The following is a 10,106-nucleotide window of genomic DNA, read 5'->3' as shown; positions in this document are numbered from 1 at the left end:
TCTGATTTTAATCTTTTGATTACAGCAGTAGCGAGAAGAGAGCGGCCTCTCCTGAGTTATAGGTCTGACAAATGCAAATTAGTCTTTATATTCAATGCTTCGTTGCATCAGTTATACAACTTCACCACCTGGGGGCAGCCAAGTGTGCTTGAGGAATTCTTCTACTCTGAAATTTATCTTAGCACAAATCCACATTTTCATATCTGAGATGCTGAAATTAAGTCAGTACAATACATTGTATCCAAGTGACAGTGTATTAAAAAAAAGTGTAAGACTTGTAAATGTATGTAACTTCTGTAATAATATTAAAATTGTCATTTTTTTCCAGCGAGGATAGCTTTTAGTACAATAATCGCCATCAAACTGTAGCCTGAAAATAACCATCATTGTTTATTTCACCACACCAGCTGCCAACACGGAGGGAAGTGGAAAGAGGGAGTTTTAATGAGCCTTTGGAGATCAAAATAAACATCTTCTATTAAACATGTAAAAGTATTAGATGTGCAGTAATCACATATGGCACACTGGAGTGCAGCAGTTGCTTTTACTGCTATATATTATGGATGAGTTACGGTAAGTAATGTATGAATTTATCATCCATAGAGGCAACTTGTTCTAAAGTCAGCAGTCAATTAACATATTCAAGGTAAATGGGTGGATAAAAGTTTATAGATTCTGTGACCTGCCTCATCAAACCAGACAAACACGTGACGTACTACTGCTGCCGATAGCCTAGTGAGACTGATCGTTTCTGTGTGTGCCAGTGTGTGAAGATCCTTGACAAGAAAAGGGTATAAAAACTCACTGTCTAAAGAAATATGGCGCAGTACTAACAGCCCACAGCCCACCATATGGCTCAGATAGTGAATTTAGTTCTCCATAAAATGGTCTCTGACCACCATGAAGACTGAGTGCTCCCACACACTTCACACCATTCTGGAAATGAGAGAGGACAGATTGGTGTGACACAGTTTGCAGGCAAAATGATGCACATGAGGACAGCAGCTCCCTCTGACACCCAGGCATCTGCCATAAGGAGAAAAAACACACACAAACACACACTGCATCTTCCTCATTGTTTTGTTATTGAATATTTCCATCAGATCTGCCACAGCATATTTCAAAAGCTTTTTATTGGGTGATATTTGTGCCTTTTTTATTTTTTTTATCCATTGATGGTTAGGCTATGTTTCTATATTGCATGGGTGGACTGAGCGTTCTTTACAGCTGAGTTTTAATTATGTAATACTCAGGCGTTTGAACTGTGCAAATACAATTAGAGAAATGCCAAAGCTAAAAATATGACACTGTAGACTCGTGTCGTGTGTGTGCTGGAGTGTGGGCGGTAGCCTTAAGCGATGTACTGTATGTTGTTTTCATGAGAAGGTTATAACACACTCTACAATGTGACACTTCAGTAGTATGTGTTTTTTCTTTTTTTGTTTCTTCAAATGGTTAAATGAGAAATGGGAAACAAATCTGCCCTACAAAGGCTGAAGTTGAGAATAATAAGGCTTTTCTGGTTGACTGGGTAAACTGTGTAACACGTGGATGCGATGTAATGCCTTCATTTGATGTTTTTTTGGACTGATTTATTATTTTACAGCAGAATATCACGTAGAGTAGACTAACACAAAGACATAGACCGTAGACAAGTCATAAAAACTACCTTTGAGAAACCTATTCTCATGACCTATTTTACCAGTTACCTTGAAACCATTATAATAAATTATTGGTTTGTAGCTGTTTTTTGTAGTAGCTGCAATTTTTTAGACCTGCTGTTTTCATTGAAATTAGCCTACATTTTTAGAGCAGGAAAAACAAATTATATATTAAAACAAATGTCAATGAATCAAGGTTATAAACGTTTTGAATTTTCAATTCGTTTTTATTTTATTTTTGTTTTGACTTTTCGATTTCATTTTAGTTTAGTTTTAGTTAGTTTTCAGAGTGTTTGCTCGTTTTAGTTTTTCAGAAAGGTTTAGTTTTTATATATTTAGTTTTACTTTTACAGTAGTTTTAGTTTGTTTTTGTTAGGGCCAGCTGTAACGTCTCAGAAGTATGTAGCTACATATACATAGGCGTACAAAATACATAGTTGGAGAACTGTAATGGCCATAATGTTTTAATTTCTGTGGTTCAATGTCACGTGAGTTGACAGAAATTCATGCTGTCTCCTTTTTTTGGTAGTGATATAGCTAAAAAAAAGAAAAATTTACGTTCATTCTTATTTTATATTTATTATTTTTTTATCTAGCAAAATCGTTTCAGTTTAGTTTTAGTTTTTCTTAAAGGATACAGTGTAGTTTCAGTTTACTAAAAATATTCTTCACTGCTTATTTTTGTTTTAGTTTCAGTTTTACTTTGCTATAATTAACTAAAATTATATCCGAAGCAATATACACCTGTAGCAAAAAACAACATGACCAGTGATATTAGAAAGAATAGCATCCTGTCTGAATTCGATTAGTGGTTTACCGGTGTGTGCATATTTGCATATAAATGAATTGTGTGTGTGTGCAAAGCAGCAAATACTCATTAGCTGAGTCCACCCAGCAGCTTTGTAGCCCAACAGTTTAGTATATTCAAGGTAAGTTTATCTGGATTCCCCAAAGGTTGCCACATGGTATAATTTTTTAATCTCACCATTCAATCGGTTCAACGGTTCCAGTTGATTCCCCGCTGATGCTCGGCGATGGTGGTCCTGAATAATTAAACAATTCTGACAGCCGTGTAGGGGTCCGTTTCCATGACAGCCCCTCTCCTGGTGTCCTCGCTGCCCTGAGGAGTAATGTAAATCTCCTGTCTGCTTAATGTCACAGTAACAGCAGCAAAGTGGCATACAAAGACACACAGGTTGGGGTCAGTGGCAGCTTTTGATCGCGTGTCCGGCATCGGTTTCCTCTCTGCTCAGTGTCGTCACGCAGGGAAGGTGTGGCGGACCACCTGTGACCACATGAGGAAGAGGGTTCCTGTGTTATCATGACTCAGAGAGTGGCTTTCTGGGGCCAGGTGGGACGAGATGTAACACAATCATACAGTATGCTGTGTTTATAATACAGCTGGAGGAAGCCAAATTAATTTTTTTGTTTGGCTTCCTCCAACATGACCAAGGCAAATTGACCACAATCGGCTTCTTTATGAACTGATGAGTCAGTGCAGAGGTGGGTGGGATCGCTTTAAGGTCACACAGGGAATATTTTAATGATGTCCGTAATCTTTTCTGACAGTGTGTTGACACACACACCTGAAGTCTCCTGATCTCCCCCCTTACACACAACACTGCTCAGACATAGTCAATTACCCTTTAACATCAAATGGCTCATCAGCTCCCCAGCCCTTCAGACAGTGAATTAACCTTATCTACCTGTAGATGAAGAGGTATGGGTGTGACGTTTATAGGCTTGTCCCAGTCAGAGCTATTCCCAGAAAATATGCCATGTACTTTCCACGCAGCACGACACTGGCTAATCAGGCCCCAAAAAATGCAATAAAAAAAGGATTATGATGCCGCTATTTATCGTCAAAAGTGCTTATTCTGTATTTTAATCATTCACTAAATTAATATGTGGCTACGTGTTGTGTTTGGTGATTCGAAAGGGGCTGTGAGATGTTTAAATGCTGAAACCCAGCATGGGATTTCTAAAGCCCAACTTCCAGTGCGTCTCAACTGTTTTGTGCACTGTAAAGGGACCTTGTGGAGGCCGTTGAGGCTAAATGTGTTGCTTTGAACAGATTCACAGTTTTTTGTCATTACCGAGGAATTACCGAAGTCTTTTGCTACTGCTATTCATTGGCTTGAATAAAATCTGCTCTTATGAGGCCACCGAAATGTTCATGGAAGTATGAGGCCATTAGTATTTGGCAATCATGATGATGCTGATGACTATGATAATGATGGTGGCAACAATCACGCCGGATGATGCCAGCCTCGATCTCCAAATAAACTAATTTTCGCTGTGAAACCAATTGGCTGTTGAGGCAAATCAAGTTGAGACATGAAGTGTGGTTACCAAACCAAGATAATCATCTTCCCCTAGAGAAGCAGTTGTGTCTGCTGTGACTGACCAAACATCAGGGCCTGAGAGCTACCGCTTCAGGCTGTCACTGATGAATCTGAACCGTCAACCGAGCTAAAACCAACATTAAGTCAGCTCCAGAGAGACCAGGATTTACCCTGTGAGGGATCACAGGGTAAATCCTCTGAGACGCTTGCTCAGTATTTAGCCAGAAGACATACAGTTAGTTACTTTAAACCTATTGATAACATTTTTCAATTGGCCGGCTCAATGTGTAATACAATTGCTCAATACTTGTGTGCGTCCCCTAATAACCTTACACAGTTTTTTGTATTTATGATTGTGTGATCTCGGTATTTAGGAGGGCAAACTGTGCCATCAGCCAGACCCGAAAGCGCCACCACACTTTTCTGATTAGATATAGATTTTGTGTTTCTTTAGGTGCGAAAGGCCTTAACATTTTTCTGCTTTTGCACAGTGTTGATCGATTGTCTTTAATGTCCTTGCCCTTTAATCGCATATGAAACTCTAAACTTCTATTAAACCATGATATGGAAAGACTGAATGTGTTTGTGTTTTGTCCCCTATTTTGCCTTGTGTGATGCTGTTTGTGTACAAGATACGAAGCATGGAAATACATATGAGAGTACAAATCTACTGCTCAGAAAGGTTCTCTATTATCTAGTGCTTTGTACTTTTCCTTGCTCTTTTTGTGTTAATTAGGCAGTCTTTGTCTGCACAGGTAAAATGAGATGAAATGGCTTTTTGTCCTTCGCTGAGGTTTTAGTGACATTGTTTCCCATTAAAGTTAAAATTCCTTTCCACCTTTTAACTAATGTAAAACATTCAATCCTTAGTTTTACAACTTAAGGTCACAAGCTTTTATTGCTTCACTTTTATGTGCACGCTATTCATCCTCCCCCTCAGCCTCCTCCTCATCATCCTTTCCCACAATTATTGTCTCTTCTTATTTCTGCCCTACAGTACATGGAGTATTTGCAATAACAAGTTTGTTGAAGAGAACCACCCACTCGCTGCTACTCACACGAAGGTAATTGATTACTAATTGCCTCGCTTTTATGTGGACCTATTGTCTAAGATGCTATACGCCTCTCTTAATTGCTTTATCTTGTTCACACACTCTTTTCTTTTCTAGGACCAATTTCTCCTGTGTGATTGTAGAAGTTTAATTTAAGTTCGAGCAGGTTTATGGTGTGTGTGTGTGTACAGTATGTGTGTGTATGCAGCAGATGTACACGGTTACATGATGGGGCGGTGTGGAAATGAATGAAGCTCTGATCAGTACCAGTTTCTACCTGATGTGACAGCCCACGATTGGATGAGCCACTTTGCAATCTCACAGCTGCATCAGCGTAGACAGGCCATGACGGGAGAAGAGACAAAGAGATGGAGGACGAGGAGAGGAGGAGGGAGACTAGGTATGGCAGGAAGAGAGGGGGAAAAAAAGAAGAAAGAAACTGATTTTGAAAAACAAGACGGAAGAAGAAAGCTATTGACGAGTGAAAGAAAAGGAGAGTCGATTTGTAATGGATGGATACCAGTGGGCCAAATGAGACGTTATGTCATGCCCATGTTTCCAGACAACAGAGAGGCATCTCAGGGCCCTAAAATGATCAGCCGCTTGACAGGGGCCCCTCACTGCCGTCCAACAAGAGCGCTCCCACCCTCTGTTGCTGTGGCATCCAAGTGATCTCTTCATTAATTCATAACAGAGCGCCGAACTAAATTAGCACTCGTTAGCCACCCACTGTTTGCTTTTCTTTATTTGCTATCATTAACCCTCCTCCCTTCAAACTGTGCAGCGTGTGTGTGGTCATGTGTGTTCGTGGGGGGGCATCATAACAGCCTCACCTAGCAACCTGCCCCGGCGAGATGCTCAAAGGGTCCAGATCACTGGGGGTGACACACACACTGAGTCTCCCACCCGGCAGCCCCTCAGAGTAACTGTGACTCAGGTGGTTTTGTTGATGACGATCCACCTGCCAGATGCTCGTCAGGCCCAGACGGCTGCCGGATCTGCAGGAACAGGTCTTCCCCAAACACCCCCGTTTTCATTCTATTTCACACTCTTTCACTCTGCTGAAACACAAGGCCTTGCCAGCTTATTACAGGGAAGAAGACGCAGACTGATCAGCCAATGAGGAAGAGCAGAAGAGACGTGCCACGTCACTGAGGGAAAAGGGACACCATTGCTTCGTCTTCATCACCTTGGAGAATTGATTTAACCTTCATGGCTGCCAGATGAGAGATGTTTTGCGTAGAGGTGCAACACAAGAAGAAATCCTCTATTTCTTCTTCACCTTCTTCCTCTTTCTGACTTTTCAGGCTCAAACCAAGACAACAAGCACTTATACAAACCAGCAACTAAGAGTTTTAGATCATTACTATACCTGATGGTAATAATCGGAGGCTTGTTTTGGCGTTGAGGCTGCAACGAGATGATTGTGGAATATCTGGAACCTCGTCCTCGGCCCAGCGTTTCTCCTGGACCTACAGATGTGTTTTAATAGAGACTGACAGCGTCACACACACACACTCGCACACGTACACAGACGACGTCATGCCCTGTCCTCCAACACGCCTCCACTAGCAGAGCGACGTCTTGCCCACCTGTGGCTCCTGACTCCTGGAGCCAGCCATCTTCTCTCTCAGCCATCACTTCTCTCTCCTTCCAATCATCTGGCTTTTTTTCTCTCTTTCCTCACCTGGTTGTGAAAGCTTTGCACTTTTCTGGTTAAAGTTTTTTTTTTTTTAAAAAAAGGAAAGAAGGACTTTTGCTCAGAAGAGGATTCAGAAGTTCAAGACCCAAGGTGGGGGCGAGAAGGAAAGCGATTCCCAAAGGAGCCTCAGAGACCTTCAGAGTGGTAAGACATCGGCCCTTTTGAATTTGAATGCTCTCTTGGAGCCGAAGCTTGACCTGACTGTGTAAAAAACTGACGAATGATGATTTTACACGTACACAGAAAGTTTGATAAAAATTGTAGTTGAGAGGCGGAAAAAGTAGTGGAATCGAGGACATAGTGATTTGGCAAATAACTAAAGTGTTACTTTTGGGATTTTTCATGTGTTGATTTTTTATTGGGTGATGATAAAAAATGCATTATGTGAGCCGTAGTAACAGATCAATGCTGCGAAATGGTTAGGCTGCTGGGGTGCTAAATAAATGATAGGCGTCTCCCCATATTCCCTCTGATTCTTGATTTTGCGCCTCCATCTGTTGGCCGTTGGACACTGAAGCAACCATATGCTCTCTATGTATAAATCATACACAATAGCCTGATCCCTGTTGGTCTGATAAAACATGGATTCAGCACATTTCCCCAGAACAAGCCTTAGAGGGATTCTCTGCCCCCTAAACACAGTGATCTCGATGCTTCAGTCTTTTCTTAAATCTTTGCTTTTCTTTGGACTTTGAGAGCAGATTAATGTAATCAACTGTCCTATGGGATGTTTAGTTTTCTCCATCACACCTTTAACAGCTACAACGTAACAGCATTACCTGCCACAGCTGAGGGCCAAGCATAGTTTTATAAAAGAGTTTTATCTCTATGTTGCAAAAGTGGCTGAAGACGGAAGATTCGTGCACGACCTGCAGTTCTCCCCTTAGCGGAGAGTTCTCATTACAGATTGAATTTTTTGTGTGTGTATTTTACATGTGGACGTGCACATGCTTTGGTCTCTTCTCCATGATTCAGTGATCAGTGACTTGTCTTCTAGCCGGTCTGTTTCTGTCGTTCAGACACAGATGAGCTATCCCTCATTAGTGTGTGTATATGTGTGGCTCAGACAGAGAGCCAGCACTAGTGAGTCAGTCAAACCCACACATGCATATACACACAAAATTACAAGTGCATCATCGCGTGAGCATATTGAGAATATCATGGGTTTGCTGCCTGCCATTTAGACTGTTGTCAAACAGCCTGTGAGATGTGTAGGAGTTTCAGCGGCACTATAGACAGTTTTGGTGACACCTCTCTACAGGAGGCTGCGTTCGCTTTTTGGCTCATCTGCTATTAAAGCTTGTCAGCTAGTTGAGTCTTTCCCAGCTGAATTACAGACAGCTGCGGAAAGGTTGAAACGACAGAATAAGGAATACGGTTCTAATCTAATCATGGGTTTATGGATTTGTGTAGTTGCAGGATGATCACAAGTGTTGATTTTGTAGATATCTCTGTCTCTCTTTGGGCCAGTCATACTCCACTCCACCAGTATTATCTGTAAATATGTACCTGGTGCACAACGCAGGCGTATTAGGCCCAAATTCACAAATTTGGGCAAACAGAAACACACATATTGTCTGTGGATGCGATGCGTGAATTATTGATGGCGTCAGCCTGCTTAAAAATGCATCCCCAACCTTTCTGTCGCACAGAGAGAGGAAGCAGTAATTAGTGTTCGGATATGAGAGGCGACAGAGGCTAATTATCAGTGAGGTAATCACTGCAGCCCTCGTACACTTTGTTTTGGAATAAACTGTCTTTTTTATTTTCGACAGATTCTGCAGGTATATATAAATTTGACAAAAATGCTATATTGTTAATTAGTTTCATCACAGGATCCAGCTGGTTTGGTTTCGAGGGAGTGAAAGGGTATGAGAATGAGGGAAGCTGTCTTTTCCTTTTGCATTAATGTATAACAAAGTGAAAAAAAAAAGATGGGGGTGATGTCTGATTGTGAAAATGTAAATTCAGAGTCGGAGGAAAGACTCGGATGAGCCACTCAGCAGAGCATTCCACTTTCGAGGACGAGACCAGATCCAGAATTCATTACTCCAATTTCCTACATTGATTTGCTCATTTAAGTGAGGTGGCTACATGCCAGACTCGGAGCATGGCACTCACAGCTGAATAAATTTAAAAAAAAGTAGGAATGGACAGATGGGGTGGGGAGTGGGAACCACTGCAGATGGGAGAAAATGACGAGTAGGAGGAGAAAGCGAAGTCAGAGGAGCAAAGAACAGCTCCGCCTGCTCGAGTCTAGCTGGTTGCAATGAAGCTCGAGAAGCTGATGACGGTCAGATCTTGTGAAGGAATCGGGTGTGACAGGTGAGAGCTGGAACTGTGCTGGAGTCTGTCACACCTGCCTACTGCCATTAATACCAATGATTACTTAGTATGGAGCTCTCTCTCTCTCTTTCTCTGAACAGTGAGTGGTATCTTTCTTCAGGAAATGTAAAGTCTAACATACAAAGACTAGAACCCAATTTCAAAACACACATTAATATATTAATTGAATTAATATTTTGTTTCATTTCACTTTAGTGAACACTGACATATTTGCAGTTGGAAATCAGGATATTCCCCACTGTGCTGTCAGTATATACTGTATATGGCCAGTATACCGATGAGAAAAGAGACTTATGGCTGCAGAAATCAGATCATCAGCACCACAGAAATGAATAAAAATCACCATGAAATCAGATTAAGAAAGGTAAAGTAAAGTAAAGCGTTGCATGCCAAAGATTGTCTCTGATTTTTTGGTCCGTTGGCACCATAGCATCTGGTCATGACAGTGTTCAATTAATTAAAACTCAAAAATGTTTTAAATAAAGAAATGTATTTTGTCTTTACAATTAGGGCTGTCACATTGTCAGATTCTCACTACAAGGTTATCGTGGCCAAAAAAATTCACAATAACGATATCTATCGAAGATTTGAAATGAAGAATAATAATGTTATCAGTCAAATTCATCTCTAACTTTGTTTATTGTGTGTTTTGTCTATTTTTTGGCAAATGAATTACACTCAAAATACGAGTGTAAGGAGGTGGAGAGAGTCTTTAACCATATCTATATATACTAAATGATTTAAGAGGCTCTGGATTATGATATTATCTTAATATCATAATACTATCATATGTGTAACATGATATCAATATTTCATTTTTGAATATCACGGTTATCGTCAACACCGGTATATTGTGACAAACCTAATTACAATATGCGTATCTTTGTGGCCTATTTGACATCTTTCCTCGTAATTGGAAACATTAATTCAGTGTGTCTTGGTAACATTTTGAATTACTGAGGTTTGAATTAGGACTGACTTGATTTTGAAGCTTCGACCA

This window comes from Sebastes umbrosus, chromosome 8, assembly GCF_015220745.1.
Source record: "Sebastes umbrosus isolate fSebUmb1 chromosome 8, fSebUmb1.pri, whole genome shotgun sequence".
Taxonomy (NCBI): Eukaryota; Metazoa; Chordata; class Actinopteri; order Perciformes; family Sebastidae; genus Sebastes; species Sebastes umbrosus.
The sequence above is the reverse complement of the archived record's forward strand: the minus strand, read 5'-3'. Positions refer to the sequence as shown.